Here is a 22,874-nt window from a genome sequence, read left to right as displayed (position 1 = left end):
TTACAGGAACTGCACAGTCTCTGACCACAAGACCCTACAGCGGATTGTGAGAACAGCAGAAAAGATCATCAGGGTCTATCTACCCATGACAGCTCATACAAGAAATGCTGCCTCTGCAAAGCCACCAGCATTGTGGACAACCCCTCTCACCCATCCCATGGACTCTTCACCCTCCTGCCATCTGGCAGAAGGTACAGGAGCATCCATGCCACCAGCAGCAGACTCCACAACAGTTTCTTCCTTTAGGCAGTCAGAGTACTCGACACTCTGCTGCCTCCCAACACTCACCTGGGCTAGACAAATAGTCACTTTGCTGGCTAGAATTAACAGGGAATACAACATACACCTAATCCAGTATGACTCAATAACACTGCACATTGCACTTTACAAAGCTGCATCAGACACTGTATGGAATGCTAAACATATTGCTGCTACAGATAAACCTTTTGCTGCTACACTACCGAATAGTTTACAGCTTATAGCCCATGTTCTGTATTATTAGTGTCCTGTGTATTTATTGTCCTGTTCTGTGGATTTATTGTCATGCACTCATCTCACACTGTTGTGTATTTGCACTTTTTTACAGTCTTGCATACTGTTATGTGTTGCACCATGGGTCCTGGAGAAATGACATTTCATTTGTATGCAATGTATACAAGCTATATAGATGAATGACAACAAAGACCCGCTTGACTTGAGAGTATGCCAGCGACCCCACTGTCTAAATTTGCTCCCTCATCTTCCTGCCATGGTTGGCTGTGGCATCATCAAGATTTGAACTCTCCTGACAACAGAGCAAACGCTTGTCCCACTCTGCGGTCTGTACTGCAACACTTCACTAAAGGCCAGTGTTCACAAGCCTACATAAAACCTCTTATTCCAACAAGTGTCAGCTGTCATAAAGGCTGCTTTTGTCAACATTGATGGCAAGCTGACATAACACCTGTGTCAAGTGACAGGTTTTTGGTGACATTAGGTTGTATCATGACACTGTCTTGGAACAGAACATGAAATAATGCATGTTATGACAACTTTTTTTTTTTTTGCTCAGCATATTTATTTAGACTGGTTGCAAAATTGAATAACAGTAAGGACAGTAGTCTCTACTACACGTTCTGATAACACTGACATCATATGAGTGTTTTTAGCACTGTAATAATCAATATAATTTCTAAGACATGTTACAACAAATATATACACTCTCCATCCACTTTATTAGGAACACCTGTCCACCTGTCCAGTTCGAGTGAGTCTGTCCATGGTAGTCTCAGATTCTTGTTCTTGGCTGACAGGTGTGGAACCTGATGTGGTCTTCTGCTCTCCTGCTACCTCGAGGTTTGATGAGTTGTGCATTCTACGATGCTTTTCTGCTCACCATAGTTGTATGTAGAGTGCTTATTTGAGTTACTATAAACTCTTTGTCAGCTCAAACCAGTCTGATCATTCTCTTCTGATCTCTCTTATCAACAAAGGTGTTTCAGCCTGCAGATTCTCTGCACACAGGATGTTTTTGTGTGAAATTTTCACACAATTCTGTGTAAACTCTAGAGACTGTTGTGTGTGAAATTCCCAGGAGATCAGCAGTTTATGAAATACTCAAACCAGGCCTTCTGGTACCAACATCCATGCCAAGAACTAAGTCACAGGCATCACATATTTTCTTCATTCTGATGTTTCATGAACCAATTATTGGTTGATTAGATAACTTTATGACTGTGCAGGTGTACAGATGTTCCTAATAAAGTGGATGGTGAGTGTAATTGGCCATAGATATTGCCTCTAAATAGCCCCCACAATTGCAGTTGAACTCATAAGCAAGAGCGTGCTCTATTTTTTTTTCAGGTATTACTCAGAGATGGTACGCTATGCCTCTTTTATGACTTCCCAGAGGTTTATGGAGAAAGTTAGAGCCCTCCCTTCTCAGACCTAGGATTCTTGTCTAAGGTCTGTTGACTAGACAGATCATTTCTTTAAAAATCCCAGCCTCCCTGTCTCTACATATCTCATGCACACGGTTGATATGTATATGTGTATAAATCCCTGAGAATCAAACACTACTCAGAAGAAAAGTTTTGACAGGAAGTGTATATGTGGGTGTATGAGTACTGGCCATCATTATGAGCATGTTTCCTGACATCCTCCCATCACAGACATGCACATCTCCTCATTTTGACTGTTTAGCCCCATGGCATGCCTATGGGTGTACAGTATATTTTCACAGGTAGTGAACAGGACTTTGAATGGGTTTGACACTGATGAAACATATAAATGTATAGTAATACCCAATTCTGGGGACTCTTACGGCAGCCATTCCTAAATAACATTGATAAAGATTTGTTCAGGCATAAAATAAATTAGAAAGGCATTATACATCTACAAAAGTAAAGTTTTTACAGTAAAGCACTGTTTAATTCTCAATTCTGATAGCTCAGAATTGAGCTGTGTTGATTAAGCAGCTCTGACAGTTTTACATTCATGTTTATATTAATGCACTTGTTCTAATAAGTTATAGTTTCTACAGTAATAACTCATTTATGGGGGGACTTGTATGGTGGTCTCTGCACATAATCTAAGATTAATAATAAACAAATTAAAAATTGTGTTATTATTTAACAAAGAAAAACTTCTATTTATTGATTTGGTGGAGCTTTCTGTAAGGACACATTTGTTTAACATTTATGGAAGGAGTCTCCAGTGTCAGTGCTTTTGAATGGTCAGTCCACCATGTGAAAGTCTTCAGGACACAAATACAAGCTGTGTTTTTTTTTCTTTCTTCAAAAGGTTAGGAAAAAAGGCTTATCTCTGTTATCACAAGGCAAGATATGAACCTTCAGCTCACGTTGGAACAGTGTAGCGATGTTGTCTCTTGCTAATGGATTTACAGTGCTTATAATTGCTAGCAAGCATTTTTCACTCATTATTCCCTTTTTCAACTTTTCACACAGTTAACACAACAGCATTGTATGTGGACCAAACTGTTTTTTTTTATTGTTTAGTCACGAAATGAATTTATCGAACCCAGTCTTTAAAATTCTTGCATGCATGTTAAATTGGTAGACGTTAGCTAGTACATTGAACTAACTCAAGTATTATAAAGGTATTACTTTATAATATTCAGCCTTAAAGGGGTAGCAACTAATTATACTTTTGAAAAATTGAAAAAAAGTGGATCAAGCAATGGGAAATCGACAATTACAATACAAAAGTAAAGAAAAATTAATATGTCACCAAAATATATCATATAGTGCATCTACTTTGATGCCACGAGGTTTCAGTGTTTTAGTGTTTTTGTTTGTTTCTTTGTTTGTCAAAACAGTAGTTTAGTACGTATGAGTTCATTTTGAAGGCTGTTTTTTTGTGGTTTGTTGAAATTCAATGTACCTACATGCTAACTTCTAGCATGTGTTTCTATAGAGAAATGTATCAAATATTTTGAAAAAGTGAATTATATTAATGATTAGTACTCATCAGTAATTGTAAAAAAGCTACATTAGTAAATTGTTAAAAAAAAAAAACTGATGCTTTCTTCTGGTATTACTCTCACAACAAAATACCCAGTTTAAATCAAATCATAAAATTAACTGTGTCTGAAAAAAAGAGAGAGAGACAGAGAGAGAGAGAGAATGAGACAGTTAAGCTTGAACTTTTTGACTTGCGTCCCCCTGCTTCATATTATTTTCTATTTTTTCAAACGTATGGTAGGTTTTAAGTACCAAACTGATGGTTACATTTAGCAGAGGTTGTCACATCATATCAATGCAGCTAGACAGACACTACTCCCCCCTTAAGTTGTCAAAGTTGTGTCAAAGTCCTGAAAACACCCAGGGCATGTCAGGCCAGGTCTCTAAAGCAAAAGGAGGAGAGGTAAGTCAGATGCACCAGTGCCATGCTCCTCAGCTTGACTCTGTGGTGTGTCTGTAGCAGGTATTTGTGGGACAGATACGCTGTCAACATCGGGTGTTCTAATGAGCACAGGGACCATCTGAAGACAGCTGGCATGCCAACGAGACCCATCAGTCAACTGGTACATTGCTGGTCCCAACTGACAACTGACCTGGCAAGGCGTCTTGTGTCTACAAGTGTATGCAAAGGTTTGGGTGTATTTTATTGATATTTGGAGTGCAGAGAGGGAAACACAACTTCTACAGCAAACAATTTCTGCAAAAGTTAATGCACAGTTTCTTTTTTATTTGATTACCCTAAAAAAATAAATAAATAATGGTAATTATATGTCATGTGCAAAAGTTTGGAGACCCTTCCAGATGTAAATTCCCAAAACGTATTTAACGCATTATGCCTTAATTGACTCTTTAGAACTCATTACTCATTAGGACTCATTACTCAGGTCAAGAATGGTCATTAGGAATTGTCAGCTGATAACAATTGGGGAATGTGCAATGCAAGAAAACTCTGAGGTAGAACAGCTTGAATGATCGGCAGAATAGCAAAGCAAAGTCCTTAAATAACAGCAAGGACCTTCAGGAAGATTTAGCTCACACACTGGAGTAATGGTGCACTGTTGTACTTGCACAAACATGATCTGCATGGAAGAGTCATGTGAAACCTGGCTTTTGTGAAACCTCATCACAAAAGTCTTCTTCTGAGGTGTGCAAAACTATATATAGGTAAGCCAGAGGCATTTTGGAAACAAGTGCAGTGGACTGATGAAGTAAAAATGAAACTCTTTGGCCCAGTCACCAAAGATATGTTTGGAGAAAAAAATGGAGTAGCATTTGAAAAAAGAAAACCCTGCCAATTGTTAAGCATGGATCTATTTGCAGATTTTAAAATAATTTGCTGCAGGGGTTGTGTTTACTTCTTTTACCTTCAAAAATCAACAAAATATAAAATTTAGTAAGGTGTGCCCAAACTTTTGCATACAACTGTGTGTGCCTGATGAGCTCTGACCCAATAGAACACTTTGATGGTTGGTGGCTTGGCTCTGTGCCTCATATGCTATGGCTAGCACACGCCTCCTGATGCTTGAAGGTACAAGCATTCCTTCAGCATGTCAGTTCATGTTTCACACATAAGAATGGTTCCAGTTATGGTGCTGCGCAAGACGGTAAACGAAGGTACAGAGGTGCACTAAGGCTTCCTCACTCTCTATGCAGGTGGGCACAATGAAACACTGGAGTGAGAAAGGACGACTGATATGCCATTGTGTTTGAAAATCATACTGTTAAAGCTATGTCTGACCACTTGTGGAGGTGCAGAGGCCTGTGTCCTTTGCCTGAGGTTGAAAACCTGATGATCTGTTCTGAGGATGAAACAGCAGCCATAAAGATAACGGTGCGACCTAAGCCTAGATGCATCTGAATGCCTCTCATACTCCTACAGAGTGCTTTTGTTTGTGGACTGAGCGCACGAAAGGTGAAAACAATAGGCTTTCAACCCCATTCTGTATCTGGGAGAGAACCGTTCCCACTGCAATTGCAGCTGCAATACAGGTCAGAAACATTTGGCAGTCTGAGTAAAAGTGGGTCAGTGTTGGTGAGGGAGTGAGGATTCTTCTTCAGAGTGTCAAACATAGTGTGAGAAGTGGAAGTCCAATGCCAAGCTGTGTCCTGTTTAATGAAGCGTACTGCTGCCGGTGTGGATAAATTTAGAATGGCATCCATGTTTGATTGGAGTGGGGAGTATATTGATGACATATGAAAACCCACAAAGTCAATTGCTGATGCTAAGTCAACACACTACTCTGCATTCACTGTCAGATTAATGTAGGTATGACGTGTGTGACTAAGTTTACAATTTAGAAGATTTTAATTGGGTAGTGTAGTGGATAGCATTGCCTTTTCACAGCTCCAGGATATCCTAGTTTGATCCTGAGCTCGGGTTACTGTCTGTGCAGACTTTTTTATATCTTCTATGTGCCGTGGGTTTCCTTTGGGTTCTCCAGTTTCCTCTCACCTCCCAAAAAAATGCTAGGAGGTGAACTGGCTAAGATAAATCATCCATAGGAGTGATTGTGTGTGTGTGTGTGTGTGTGTGTGTGTGTGAGGTGCCCTGCAATGTTCATGATAGGCCCTGACCAAGATAAAGCAGTTACTGAAGATGAATGAAATGAAGATTTTATTCAAATGTATGACAATGTCTTAGCACCACAATACAAGAGAGTTATGTAATATTCTTTGTGCATAAATTAGACTCATTTTGGTTTTGATCTTTGACATGTCCATTTAGGGACCATTATGTGCCTCTGATAAAGAAGTTCTATCATACGTCAGCTTGGAAAGTGTCATAACATAACCTTATGTTAAAAAAAAAAAAAAAAAAATCTCTCAGGTGTCCTGTCAATATGACATCAAAATTAATAAAAGCAGTCTTTATGACAGTTGATGTAAGCTTTTGTAAATATTTATGTAAGTTCACATTAGTTAGGAAGGACTTATGCTGGTTTTAGGTGGGCCTATGAACAGTATACTGTACGTAAGTAACTTGTTATAGCTTCAAGGACTTTATAACAATATTGTACATGATTGCGAAATTAGTTGGCAGATTACTTGTAATTTAGACAAAACTTGTCATATTGTAAGACAATAAGACCACTAAAGATGTATCTAGCAGAACATTAATTCATGTAGATGAAATATGTACACTAGGATGGCAGATTATGTATGCGAGACAGGCGAAACAGTGAATCTCATTCACTTGGCGGAATGACAATGCTAAACAGATGTAGCTACTAATGACTTAACCCTATGTAACTTTCATCTCGAGCTAAGAAATGATCATCAGTTAAGCCAACCAGCAGTGATGTAATTTATCACGCAGGCTTTAGTGAGCTCTCACCATGAGGGGTTTTAATTTCAAATAGCCCTGGACAAATCCATCACATTCCCACACAGAACTGGAAGCAAGCAATGTGATAGCAAATCAGTCCCTGACACTGAGATCTTATTTTGTAAACTCTTTCTACACTTCATTCATGCGTCACTCGACTGGCCCAGATACTGTAGACTGAGAAAGGAAAGGAGACAGAAGGAGAGAGAGACAGATGCAAAGAAGTTTCACAGCTTTTCCATAGAACAGCCCCTCAGGAGAGTTGAAGTAGAACGCCTTCTGCAGCAATGAATGAGAATCATTGGAGTGGAACAAATGTCTAGGTCTTCAAAAGCCACTTCTGCTGTAATCGAGGCAAAAAAGCCATCTTGCCTGACCATGAACTTTCCGGGACTGGATAAAAAAAAAAATGAATGTACTCTCAGAACCTTGCACATAAGTGATGGTTGTAATCATTTGCTATTTTAATTGGCCAAGGTGCAGGGACTAACAGACACTGTCGCAGCAAATTAAATGGAGCTAAGCCTATTTTGCAGCTAATTTCTGCAAAGGTTTGCATGATGGCGTTGATTGATCATGCAGGAAATGTTGTGCTACATTTAGATGCAATCAGCATGTTCTTATCAAAGCAAGACGTAAGGTCTCTCTATTCTCAGCCTCTCTGCCATTTGTACTGGCCACATGACAAGGCCGCTCAATTCATCAGCACAAAATCACTTTAGTGAAAGCTCTCATCACCACAGAGGGAATTTTTATCTGTAATAAATAATATAATTTGCCAAATAAGTCACTATTCCACATAAAATATGGATATGGTTATTATTCAGTTATTCCATGACCTTTTGTGTCTGTTTCTGCTGTGAGCCTCGGCAATGTCTTACAAAGACTGAATTCCAAAAATCACCTCACAGTAGGGACTGAAATTTTGTCTCACATTACAGTGCATAATGCAAAAGCTTGGTGTGTAGTTGAGTCTTACCATTTACTGTACATACAGAACACCTACTAAATGCACACATATTCTACATATGTGTAAATACATGCAGCATTTATGTAACAATAAATGTAAAATGCTGAAAATTACTAAGAAAAAAGTTCAAATACATACATATGTACAATCTGGAAGACCATGAAAGACAGCTATAAATTGTGAACAAAGGCCAAATATCTTGTCTTTATTATTTATTGCATCTGTCATATCACTTGAAAATGATACTTCCTCACTTCACCCTCACCCCTCTACTTCTTTCTGAATCTTCTTGTAATAAGGAGAGGTCATGCGATAAATCAAGGACATAACACCTTATGTTCTCTACCATTAATATTAGAGTTTCTTCCTGAAGAACATATGTTTTTGAAGAATAGACAAGTGCAAGGTAGGGACATCTTGTGAAAATAAAATATAAAATTCGATGTGTATACTGTAACACCAGCTCCAGAGGTCTTAATGTATAGAATTCTAGCACAGACTTTGACACCTACTTCCAGATCACATCCTAACTCAACAACACGTTGCAAATCCCTTGTGATGCCAACCCTTGTGATTGTGTTGAAGCCTTATATTTCTGCTAATCATCTATGCTGTGTTTGGTTTATTATTTGGATTACCCTTTAGTCTGGTAACGAGGTGTGTCACAAACCACAAAACACTGAGATGCTGGGTTATTTAAGGGGAGTAGTGTTATTGCAAGCAGTTGCACTCCATAAGTAATTAGATGACTGTGAACAGGGATAGGTGCTTGGCTCAAGGTCATGTGATAAGGTCATGGGGTGAGCATGATGGCAGTTTGCTACTTCAGACAAGGTCATGACACTGTGTCTATGTTTTGACTACTTCCTTTTTACCCACTCTCAGATTGGTTTGCGATTTCACCTCTGGCCCTTCAAATAAATATCTCTGAGCACAGATCCTCACTGTCCATTAGAGTTTAGTCTGTTCCACACTGTACATGCAAGTCTGACACTATGGTGTTGAATGCTTGTTTCTGATGGGTCAGAAGTTATTGATTAATTTCCTATAATAGCAGGTCAGATAGTAGTTCCTGTTATGTTCCCAACCTTCTGCTCTTTCTGTGTTTTCTATGTGTTTGTGTCCAGATGTCCCGTACTTCCGGGGTCATGACACGTTATCTCCTGCCATCATCATGGCAGCATTTAAGGCACCATCACACCAAGATGTGGGTCTTCCCCAAACTGTTGCCACAATGTTGGAAGCACACAATTGTATAAAATGTCTTTGTACGCTGTAGCATTACAGTTTCCCTTCATTGAATCTAAGGGCCCAAACCTGTTCCAGCATGATCGTGACCCTATGCAAGTGAAGTCTATGAAGATATGGTTTGCCAAGGTTGGAGTGGAAGATCATATATGGGTGTGATGGTCAGGTGTCCACAAACTTCTGACCATATATATATATATTTCTGTATTCTCAATTTTTGTTTCTGTTCTCAATATTTCTGTGTAAATATTGACAGTTTTGTGGATATTTCTCATGTATTGTCTAGACACTGGGTGTAGGGCCTGGCTGCCATTTTTATTGGGTGTGGGTCTTTCTTCTGTGTTGTGTTCATTTGTTTATGTTCTTTTTTTGTATTGGTAAGTCACCTTCTCTTTCTGCAGTTAATCTGGGTGTTTGCTTATTATTTTGGCCATGGTCAAGTTAGTGGTGGTTGGTACATATAATTTTTTTTTTTTTACAATACAGCTCTGAATTAAAACTTCACACTTTTTTCTGTTACTGTTCCAACCCTAGTCTGGAACAGAACATTCCACCTGCGTGGATTATATTGTTCTTATATATTATAATTTCTATAACAAAAACTTACCCAGGTGGTAACTGGTGGTAACTCAGTATAAGTGGATTTAAAAATATGTGTTATTGTTGATATGGTGAAGATTTCTATGAGGAGAGGTTTATTTATAATTTTCAGAGGGACCTCACAGCACTGATAAACACCCTGCACCGTTACCAATAAATAGTTAGCATTCCAAGGGTTGCCATATCATGTCTGAAAAATCCTTTAATCCCAATGGTATGGAAACAAACAACATTGTGTTAATAAATATCGTTTAATTCCACATGATTTAACATGGACCAGAAGGGTTGTAAAAATTTATTGGAGTAGAAACTGACCATTTCTCTGCAGCTCCTCTGCAAGGGCACACATGCTTTATACTAATCCTTATTTTATTGGTGTGATGTGATGAAATCCCAATTCATCCATGGCAATGTGATGTGTAAATCTCACATATGGATGCAATAAAAATATTGATAACAGTGTCGCATAGCAACATTAATCCAGTGGGATGGACAAGTGGGATTTCAGTTTTATGAGAGGGTGTTTCTTTGTATCTCCTATCAAACTGAACTCCATTTCTATAAGTAAACACTTGCACTGATGTTGTGTTTACAATATCATTGTCTTTATAATATGATATAAACAATTGTGCTTAAACCGCAGTGCAGTTGCATTCTTGAATCTGATTGGTCAGAAGGTGTTGATTAATTATCTATAACAGGAGCTCTAACAATAGTGGCAGCTGTAATTCAAAACACAGGTATATATTAATGCACTGATTCTAATATCTTTTTAATTCTATAGTAACAACTCTTTCACAGGAACATGTATGGTGGATGCTTCACATAAGAAGGAGTCTCCGGTGTCAACATTTTATAACAGACAGTAAGTTTTCAACCATGGGAGAGTCTTCTCAGTTTCTCATTAACATGACAAGAGTTTTTTTTTCCCTCAATAACATCATAATTGTTATAACGTAAGTGATCACAGGAAGTAACTTGTCTCACTGATGTTCCTTAACATTAAATATAACTATGAAATAGCAAACGTCTGGGGTATAAGTGGATTAAAACACTTGTGCTGGTTATAGGAAAACAATCAACTCTGAGGTGGCAACTGTAGCACACCACCCTGTTGTTGATTATTTTCCTATAACAACTTGACATGTTACAGTTTGATTTATTCCTTACATATTATACAATAAGTTACACAATATCCTTTGGTGAAATGTTTTGGGATAGTAACTGCAAATAAATATACACACACACACACACATATAGTGATTGTCTAATCGTTTGTATCCATGAGAATTCCCTTACAAATTCTTGTATCATGCATGCAGGATTAGCCTACCTGTTTACCTGCTAAAGTCCTTATGACATCAGCTATTCATCATCATTATGAGATTCAGAAGATGAGAATCTGTCAAAACAATTTACATTACAGAAACAGAACCTTTGCAAATATAATTAAATGGTGATGTCAAACAGTAAGCATACATCATTCTTCTCTCTTTCTAGTCCTGATTACAGAGTATGGCTGTGGTGTTGTCAACTGTCGTGGTGACAATAAAATGATTTCTCTAAGTTATTTATTAATGTAATCACCTCTCTTTATATCACATTTATAGAAATTAACATTTTAAACAGGTTCTATCAGATCATATAAGTGTGGCATTTGAAAAGGCATTTATTTGCCATATTCAAAAGAAAATATTATTACAACCAAAACCAAAAACTATTTTAATTTTAAATTTAGTGCAAATATTTAATATGTGCATTAGATACAGTTACATCCCAGCCCTGTTGAATACTCGATTCTGATTGGTCAGAAGGTGCTGAATAGTTTTCTCTAACATCACCTCTGACGGTCGTTCTATAATGTTGACATTTGTACACTAACAACTTAAAGAAAGACTTGTATCATAAACTCTCTTATGGAAGGAGTTTACAATGTCAGCTTTGTAACCATTATAAGTAAAGCTGTAGCATTCATTATTCATTTTGTTCATTTATTGAGTTCAAGAGAAAGAAAAAGAAAGAGGCTGATGAAGGAACCACTGTTTATAGCTGCTATAATGTAAGTGATAACAGGAACTAACTTGTTCCACAACATTACATGTGACTATAAATAGTTAAAAGTACTATGTGTCTCTCTTGAATTAATATAAAATTGTTAGTGTTGGTAAATTACTGTTGTATAAGAGGTATAAAACAATTCGGAACATGGGGTAATGTGTGCCTGTGTGCCGTGTGCCTGTGTGTCGCTTACCTGGGGAAGAGATGGCACCAGGGAAGAAGACAAGCCGGTGGAGGCAGTGTGATACTTGGGTCCCCTGGGTCCTGGCATTCATGTGGATGTTACTTTGACACGTACCACTTACCTAAACATTGTTGCAGACCAAGTACACCGCCTCACTGCAACAGTATTCCCTAATGGCAGTGGCCTCTTTCAGCAGGATAATGCGCCCTGCCACACTACAAAAATTGTTCAGGAATGGTTTGAGGATCATGACAAAGAGTTCAAGGTGTTGGCTTGGCCTCCAAATTCCCCAGATCTCAGTCTGATCAAGCATCTGTGGGATGTGCTGGACAAACAAGCACGATCCATGGAGGTCTCACCTCACAACTTACAGGACTTAAAGGATCTTAGTGCCAGATACCACAGCACACCTTAGTATACTAAGTAGACCTTAGTATATATTTTACTTAGAAGTAAGTTTCATAAATATAAAATATATCTAAAAGCAAACTAGCGTACTTATCTTCACGTGTACTTAGAAATTCTAGTGTATTAAAAAGTAAACTATAAGTATACATATTTGTATAATTGTAGTTTTGTTTTAAGGGTAGACTCCTGAACATGCTTACACACATCAGAAACTATGGTGATGTGTGTTTTTATCTTCTTCTTCTTCATGGTGTACCTGTAATCTGCTCAAGATTCACAAACAATTTTCACAAGAAAGTAAGGCTATTATTAAAAGCTGTGGGCTTCAGTGTAATCAAATTAAGCAACAACGCTATTTACAATTACTCAAATGATCACTCTCTGGATTCAATGTTCATGGTGCAGCACTTCATCAGTTCTGTTAATTAGAAAGACCCCATCACTGATTCAAGTGTTTAAAAGCAAGAATTTCACAGAAATATGCAGTGACTGGTGCTTCAGCCCTTGTTTCGATTAACCTGTACTGAATTCATACCTCCGTTTACAGTGGATTTAGTGCCATGAAATAAAGAAATCCTGTACAGAAATGTTACATGAACTTCTAATGAGCCACATGTGAAATTTACATCATGTGCCACAGATTTTTCACACTTTTTTATTTTTCACTGCAAAAATGACTTATTATGAGAACACAATGAGCCAAATATAAGATTATTAAACCTACTTCTAGACATTTTTAGTAATTTTAAGTTTTAAATTGTCTTATTCTATTGGCAATTTTGCTTCTTTCTAGAAATAAATGTTTAAAATTAGCAAAATTATTTGTTAATAGAACAAGACTTTTTCAAACTTGAAAGAAAATAGCTATAAATATGTTTAATAATCTTATATTTGGTTCACTGTAATCTTATAACAGAAAATACTAAATACATTTGACTATATTCAAGTTATCGTCAGTTGTGAAGATTTCATTTCTTCATATGTGATTCGTGGTTTACTTGCATATATATATATATATATATATATATATATATATATATATATATATATATATATACATGTTATATATATGCAAGTAAACCACGATATGCAAGTAAAATATATATATATATATATATATATATATATATATATATATATATATATATATATACTGTACATATAACATGTATATATATATATATCACATTTTTCAATTATTTTCACCTGGTTTTTTTTCACATTTCACATTTTTCCATGTATATTTTGTTTTTTCACACTTTTCAAGTGATCTGTAAATTTTTAAAATGTTATTTTATTTTCCACACATCATTTATTTTCATGTTTATTTTTATTGTTTATTTAATATTTCAATATATTATTTTTTAATATTATTTTATAGAATATAATAAAATATTTCATTTATATATATATATATATATATATATATATATATATATATATATATGTGTGTGTGTATGTGTGTGTGTGTGATAGATAGATAGATAGATAGATAGATAGAATCCCAGACAGTAGTTCCAGCTACAATCTACACTTCACAGCACTGATTAGAGAAATGGAAAAGAATTATGGGAAATGAAAACTGATTATAGTTCTTTTATTATTACATTAGAATTCCCATACGGTGATTTAATTTCACTAGTGCCCCAAACTAATTCCTCTACTTCTTAATGTTGGAAGAAGCAATCTTCATAGTCCATAATCAGGAATGGTGCACAGTGAGCCGTTTAGCCATGGCAGAGATTAGTCATTGTTGTGGCCAGTGGAAGTAATGCCATAGCTAACAGAAATAATATCAGCTGCCAAGACAAAACCGGCCTGTAAAGAAGCCTTAGACAAACTGATAGATGAGCAGGCAAACCAATTAAATTAGTCCATTAGACTCCCATTTCAGAGGATGTGTAGGAAACATTGTTCTAAGTGCACACATTTGTAAACTGTTGAAGATGTATGGAACAGTGTTACTGCAAAGTGAGCAATACGAACTCATATATTTTAGAGAAGCTTTTTGTTTCTTCTTTCCTGCAAGTCAGATAGAGTCTAGATAAGAGAGTGAGGATTAAGGATAGATTAGTACATCCTTGGCCCTTGGCAGGAACCTAAGTAGGGCCCCACTCAATAGATGGTTCTGGTTTTGTGAAACCCTCTATGCAGAGTGAGTCGATTATGAAATAATTATTATGTACACTCACTGGCCACCTTAAGACCAACACTTGTACCTGCTAATTTATGCAATTATCCAATCAGCCAGTCATGTGCACAGCAGTGCAATGCATAAAATCGTGCAGATACAGGTCAAGAGCTTCAGTTAATGTTCACAGCAAATATCAGAATGGGGAAAAAATGTGATCTCAGAAACTACTGATCTCCTGGGAATTTCACGCAAACATCCAGTGAATGGCAGTTCTGCTGACGGAAATACCTTATTTATAAAAACACTCAGAATAGAATGACCAGACTTGTTCAAGCTGAGTAACTCAAATAACCACTATTTACAATCATGGTGAGCAGAAAAGAGGTGAATCAGCTGCAACAGGCTCACTGAAACTGGACAGTTGCAGATTGGGAAAATATCAACTGGTCTTTTTCCAATCTTACTTTTTCAGTAAGACTTTAGATGGAATAGTTTCTCAAGGGATTTTTGGCTAGTTAAGGAGAGTTAACACTTCACAACAGCCCCTGAACCATTAGCCACAAAACTGTGTCCAGGTCAACAACCATTCTACCTCTTTTGTGCTGACATTTCTTTGGTTTTTCCCATGATAACAAACAACAAAGGATTTTACATGTGTGCAACCTCATATCTATACCCTAGGGAAACAGAACATGGTTACAAGCAAGCTCCTGGAAACTGAGAGCAAATGAAAAATATTATAAACCTTTAAAGAATGGCAATTAGCACGTATTAAAAATATTCCTTAGTGGTGTGTATAATTATAAAAAGTAGTAGAAATTAGTGTGTATTTTTATAAACGTTTGAATATGAATGTTTTGCTAGAACAAAGATGAACAGTTTGTCCTATTGTTCAAGTTTGAAATATTGTGAACTATTGTGTATTTATTTTATACAACCACTTTTGCCTATTTCTATGAATGCTGACAATAATTGTAGAAGATACTTCTACTTTTTCTACCATTGCTCGTACTATACTCTCTACTGTGCATTCCAAATAGTGTACATCATATAAATCGTGTTTGAATCTCCACTCCATTCATTATATCCTATGTTGCTGTGATATGTTAGAAAACAATGAGCAAAATCCCTAAAGAAGGGCTCATTCCACAGCAGTGGTTTGATTAATCCAGGTGATATTACCTCAGTTAAGAAAAGCCCTTCAGCTACCAGTGCATATGATATGTGTATGCCATTATTGTGTAAGTACTCTTGCCAGCCGAGGAATTCATGAGCAATTTTAGGATTTAAAATTTATAGGATACTTTGCAAACATCAGAATTTGTCTGTAATGGTCGAAAGGAAATATAGAACAAAGAAGGCTGAATTATAGTTTGTGCCCTTTAGTGTTAAACAACCACTTTCTGGCTGCTATCAAACTGGTTATGTAAAGTGTTATTTCTGCACTTAGTGCCATAACTGACACTGTGTGAATATTATATTTATTTGAGCCTTTTTTGGCTCTGGGGATTTACTGACACAAAACACATGAGAGTTATAAAATAATATCACCAAAGGAATTTTAGTTGGCTCTCTAGAGACTGAAGACTCTCAAGACGACTTAGGACTTCTCAAGGTCTTCTTGCTGCCATCATTCTTTGGAACAACATTGCTCCACATTCATCTGTTCCAAGCTGCCAGTTGTGGTATCATTTTCAGCTAAAGTATATCCTTGTAGATGCTATCGATTTTATACATGACACATTGGATTAGGCTCATTCTGCTTTTCTGTCTCAGAAACTCTGTATGGACAGGAAGTTTTGATTCATGGTGAAAATTGTTTTCCTGATATTAGACTGCTGGTTGAGTAATGGTTTATATCAGGGTCATGAACTGGCGGACGACGGTCCGGATGCAGACCCAGAACAGCATTCCAGTGGACAGAGCCAAGCACTTGAAAAAATACTGTAGCTGACAAATGTTTAAAAAAAAATAAAACTAGCCTTAGTTCAGTGACTCTAGTTTTCTAAACATGAACCAGCATGGCTTCTGTAGCAGATCCTTTGTTGCAGTTTATCCATTCAAATACATTTATGTAAATGGTAGCTCATCAGACCAGACACTAGCTACAGGGCTAGAGACATTAGGTTAGAAAAGACTCATAGACTATTCATTTTATTTCAATTCGATTCAGTTTTATTGATATGGTTCACTCAACAATGGACATTGTCAAAACGCTGCTTTACAGAAATCTGGAAATAAAATTTAAATTTACATTTATCCCTAATGAGCAAGCTAGAGGTGAAGGTGGCAAGGAAAAACTCCCTGACATCATAAAAGGAAGAAACTTTAAGAGAAACCAGACATAAAAAGGGAACCCATTCTCATCCAGGTGACACTGAATAGTGTGATTATAAATCATTTTCATACTTTTCTATAACTGTATACTATAGAGTCAAGCAGTGCTACGTTTGTTAAAAGGAACTTGAGTATGAGCATCATTAGTGTTCTAACTTTAAGTCTCTTGTATCAAAGTGAAGTTATCAACTGTTCAGTAAAGGAGACTTGAGTGTAAACTGTTCTTTGCATTTACTGTCTTCCAAGGAAGAACATCCACAGCCATTTTTATTTACACTCTCTAGTCTGATTAGCAAACTGCTGGAAATTTCAGTGATGAAAACAGAATGTTTAAAGATGAATAAACTGCGAACGATGCATTTATTGTTCCTGCATCAAATTAAAAAGAGATGTGTGTCATTTTTTTTAGAGTCTAAGGTGCCAGTCAAAAGGCAAAACAAAATATTTCAAATTGTCTTATTTATAGCAATGAATTAACTGGTAGTGGTGAAGAATTAAAAGGTGACCGTTGTCTTTTACGTAGCTCTAAAATTCTAATCTAATGAAGAAGAACTATTCTATTTCTTATTATGATGTTTTTCATATACAATATACCAGTGAAAAAAGATACGGTAATGTGGCACTGTCTAGAAAATTGTTTGTTTATAAAGTTAGACTTGATTAAAGTATAAATTTTACAGTACTGCATTGTGGGAAATAATGTAGAACCTGCAGTGACATTATCTAAAATTGAAATGCTCTTTTGGGAAAGCCACAAATATCCTGCTCCCTGCTGTGATTCGCATTCTTTTATTTATGGTGAAAAGTTTGCTGATAATTGACAGATTTTGAAATCCACTGCTTCTTATGTCTACCATGCTGTCTCTCTGTGAGTTACTAAAATAAATTGAGTGCTTCGGATGAAGATGTGAAATGAACTGCCCAAATTGTGCAGAAGAACAACTTCGTCGTTTTCTAAAATTCACAGTGGGCTGACATGTCACATCTCTCTGCCACCTGAGTGACTAATTCAGCTAAACTAAGGTTAGCACAGATGATACAGGCAGATGGGCAGAAGTGTTTGGTTACTAAAGTGCAATAGGAGTTTTCTTCAGCCCTCTAAGTCGTGACAGATCAATCACTAGAACAGTTCTGGTAATGAAAATATGCTGTCTGTAGCTGGAGGTGTAATAGAAGGTAATGGCTTGCATCAGCTTTTGAATTGGGATTTTTTTTTTTTTTACTGGTTTTGATTAAAGTCAGGTTCACATGAGACCATGCAGATGATGTCTAATCATGAGAAAGTTTGGTAACAATTTATTTGAAGGGTACCCACAAAGTGCATTTGTAACACATTCATAAGCATTGCATAAATAGTTTATAAATTAATGCTGGAGAATTTCTGTAAGGTTTACGTCAAAACACGTATGATGATGTATGATTTTGTGTTTCCTTTGTCTTTACCTGAACGAAAGAACAAAAGCCATTATCCATCATTAACATTTATCAATTATCATTATGAGTTAACTGATTGTGATATGGTGTTATCCATATCTTTCAAATTATTAGCTTGTTTTTACAAATCGCACTTTGATAACCCTGTTTAAGGGTATAAGAGTGTTATACTTATATAATTATAACCTGTATAAGAGTGTTATAAATGTACATTTGAATAACACTTTAGTTTGCTGGCATTAAATTCACATGGCTAGTATATGGGCTTCCAAAATAAGAAGCTATAATTGGTATGGGGCTCCATAATTTTAATTTTAATACTAATGGACTGAACATTTAATGCCATGCTCTTATTAGTAGAGTAGATAGCATAATAAAAAATTAACAGCAAAAATGTGTCCATCTGCCATCTTACCTTACAGACCTTATATATACTTACACTATGTACTTCTTAGCCCCATTTCAATACAGCTTCCACTTATTTATGAAGTCCATGAGCCAGCCAGATGAATGGTTTTAATGCCCTCAGACTAAAGTATTAATCAAATTTACATTTATAACACTCCTATGAAGCACTATGTGTACCATTGACAACATTCTCAAAGTGTCATGAATGTACTGTTAGTAAAAACAGGCTAATAACTTTCAAGATACAGAAAAATACAGAAAATGCAGAAAAAAAATACAGGAACACATTATCTCAGTCAGTCGACTCATAATTAAACCTGATGGCTTGTGTTCTCATTTCCATGTAAAAACAAAAGTTTCAAAAGTGGTTAAGGCATTGGACTTCTGATTGGAAGGTTGTGAGTTGAAATCCCAGCACTGATAAGCTGCATCTGCTGGGCCTTTGAGTAAGCCCTTAACCTGCAAACTAGCAAGCAATTATATATTGGCCATCCACATTGCTGTTTTTTGGCTGTTGTTTTTACTTTGATGGAATCAAAAACAACAGTATACCACCAGTAATCATAAGAAAAAACACACATGTAGAGGCTGGAGCTGATTTCCTTCTAGCCCAGACTATAGATTCACATAGCCTATTGCTGTCTGTTGTTTCATTACACGGAGTGAAACAACCTCTAGATTGTCCATTGGGGCTAAACCTTTTAAGCTCACATCACTGTCACGTCCTTATCATCAGCAGTGATTGAGAAGAAACACATGAAATACAATATTGGTGTGAAACATGAACAATGTGGATTACATTCTCAACAATCAAATTCTTTTTCCAAAAAGGTTTTTCTTCCAAAATGCCTTTGGAGGAAATAATAGAGGAATAAGAAAAGTTCACATTATTCAATGTACAAATTACTTTGGTTTTTGTACCTTGACTTGAACAAAGGAGCGAACTAATGGCAAGCACAGCTTTTCTGTTCATTATGCTTACTGATCGGAAGAGACAATGCATGATTATGGACTAGTGTTCTGCCTATATCTATACAAAGAGACTTTGCACTATAATGTTCAACCCTAATAGTTTCATAATAGAAACAGCAAGTTACTGATGAGTGGAGAAATTTGTCTCAGCCCTCGCACTCAATATTCCAACCAGCAATCACTGTCAATAATCGTACTGATTGCCACCAAAATGTAATACTTTAGGGGATTCAATATCTCAGGAGACATTTCACTCAGACAACATTGGAAGGAAAAGACTGACACATATAAATAAAAAAAATATATTAAAAAAGCTTTCTCTAGATGTGCCTGAGGCAGTGTAGCTCGCAAACTGTAAACTGCATCTCAAGATGCCTTGATCTTCAGAGTAATGTCAGTCTGTATACCATATCTAAAAATATCTAAAAATGAGTTTCACTTGTACTGTATACGTTTTCAAGAGCTTTTCAAATGCAAGACCACCTGAGTTTATCAAAAGCAGATAAATATTTCATACTGTTAGTATTGCAGTGCATAGCAAATCACCTGTGAACTCTGGTTGACATGCTCAAGAGAATGCTTGTTTCGTGACAAGCAAGAAACCTTCTACAATTTGTTGATAAAGCAAGTGTACTTGTTTGTACAGTGGTAGAGCTTTTATTATGTCCTAAGTTCAGGAGCCAACACATTGGTGCCATGACCCGGATCAACATCCTGAATCCAGTAATGCGTGCTTCGTAGAAATGAAATTCATTTCATGTCTATAAATATTTATAAACTGTTTATATGGTTTATAGTTAAATGTCTATAAATGCTGAGTGTTGAAGATAAGATATGATGAGTCTCACAAACACCCAATCAGGGAAATCAGGAATACACCACTAAATGCCAATCTACCTATTAGTCTACATGTACAAAATCCTTTTGTAATGGCACACAGGGTTTGATTGTTGCCACACGTCTTGTAATCACCCACTTTGCTGAACTTTGAGTCTTCTTCAGACAGTATTGCAACAGAGCCAGTAATCACTCTGTAAATGACTCTGTTCTGTTAAGATGTGGCCTTTCCCTGATAGATTTCTGTTGAGCCTCTCTGTGCTACTTTAGGTTTCAACTACAAGCTATTGATTGCAAAAATAGACACTCTCCAATCAGTGTGTGAGAGCACTATCATAGTCACACCGACATTGCAATTTCATCGACCTTGCTTGCATTTTTTAAAAAAAAGGTCTGGAATCATCCACCAGGGACCAATTGAATGACCACTTTGTTGTGCGTGGTTGTGTACAATGAGTGGTGCGAAGTAAAACTATCATCAAAATAATTACACTCATATTATAGAACCAACATGAGGAATTGCAGGCCTCAATCATTTTTAGCATGCTTATGCATTCTCTACAATCAGATATTGTGAAAATGAAAAAGTATTGATTCTCTACATAGATTGGAGCAGAGAATCGACATTAAATTAACATCTGCATTGCATCAGGGCAACAGTTCTCAAACCTTTCTGGTCTAGGGTCCCCTTTGTGTATAGTAAGTGTCAGTGTGACTCCCACAATCCCCTGCTGTAAAAGGGACAATGTACTGTTTACATGACATTGCCAACAACTTGTTAAATTGTCACAAAATGGCCCTGACAATAATTGTTGTATAACTTCTATTATGTATAAACACAAACCAGACATTTTTGGTTTGGTTTTTTGTTTGTTTCTTTGTTTTTGCTTTTAGATTTTGCCACACTTGTGAAAACAATTAAGTGCATAATTAGTAATTTTCACATATGTAAAAAATATTAAATGCACATTTTTTAATTACCCGTACTTTCTGGAAATATACCTAAAACACAGTTTTCTGTATTTTTCAAAATGTTTTTTTTTTTTCAAAGTAATACCTTTTAAATTATGCTTAAGTATATTGTAATGGGCTACAAATGAATAAATATATTTCTTAACATACTGAGGCATGCTTTAACAAAAGTATATTTAATTGCCATGTATCTTATTGTATTATTTTAAAAAATATGTTCAATTTAAAATTGAATATAAATTATTCTTTTAGTACAAGTGGTACCATATGAGTATATGAGTACCATATATTTCATAAAGTATGTATAAAAGTGTTAACACTAGAAGTATGTACTTTTATTATCATATTAAAATATTAATTAGATTTTTTAAACATACATTTAAATATACATTTCTTTTATAATGGCAAAGCATAAAATACTAAAATTTAAAATGACTACGCAGAGATGCGTTACAGAGTACAGTTTGCAAGCCACTGTATTAATGGACCAATCATCCTCTTGGATTCTAACAAACATGTCATCATTTGGTGTGTATGGATTTGGGGTTTATTTTAGGATATTTTGAACTCTTTGCCTTTTTGTGATGACAATAAAGCCATTGTAATGACTTGTTGAGAGTTTGTAGTGGATGACAGATTTCCTGATGACATTGAAGGTGACTCATTGATGTTTAAACATTGTCAATTAAATGTTGTCAATATGGGTTTCTAAACTGTGATTTCCTTTGAGAGTTGATAATTTGTTCGCATTTTGGATTTTCTTTTGGAACGTTTTCTTGCTGTCTTCAGGCGAATTCATCACATGAAAGAAAGATATATTTCCTGCACTGTTTGTTACTGCCTACTGAGATTCATTTTTACCATTTCTTTTGTCTGACAAGGTCTCTCTGGGTTTCTACAACACAGCACAATTCTCAAAGCAAATACAGTAGTGGTAAAAGGAAGGACAGGGGCATTTGAACCTCAAGCTTAAAAGTAAATGCCCTGAAGGTTAAATTTTTCTGTACAGTTAGATAAGAACAACTGTAGAAGAACATCATTTCTGTGTATAATAGGACCTTAAGGACCACTGTTGTTACCTATGAGGGTGTTCAAAACAGAAAATTCTGACAAGAGCTTAAAATAATTATTTGTTAAACTGCTGGCTTTTTTCACCAAGTGCAGAAATACAGATAGTTAATTTGCAACTATGTGGTGCAGATGAAATTCAAAAATTGATTTGGTTTCAAATAATTATCATCTTGAGTTGTCCAGCTGTATCACATATCCTTGAGTGAAGAAATGGAAATTTAAGCCCCTTGTGAGCAGCAACAGAACAGATTGACTTCTGAAACCATTAAAAAGTGATGGAGTTAGAGGTTTGACAGGGTGCTTGTTTCCTCTAGCGTGCCAGCAAACAATGACAGAGCCGTTAGAGCTCTGGATAAAAGTAAAAGCACCCTGCAGCGGGGTATTAACACTGGTCTTGGTGTCCAATCTGGATTGGAACCAAGGGCTTTGACTTTTCTAGTATTGAACCACTCCTG

This window comes from Pangasianodon hypophthalmus, chromosome 8 (assembly GCF_027358585.1).
Source record: "Pangasianodon hypophthalmus isolate fPanHyp1 chromosome 8, fPanHyp1.pri, whole genome shotgun sequence".
In the NCBI taxonomy this organism is placed as follows: Eukaryota; Metazoa; Chordata; class Actinopteri; order Siluriformes; family Pangasiidae; genus Pangasianodon; species Pangasianodon hypophthalmus.
Note: the sequence above shows the minus strand (reverse complement) of the source record.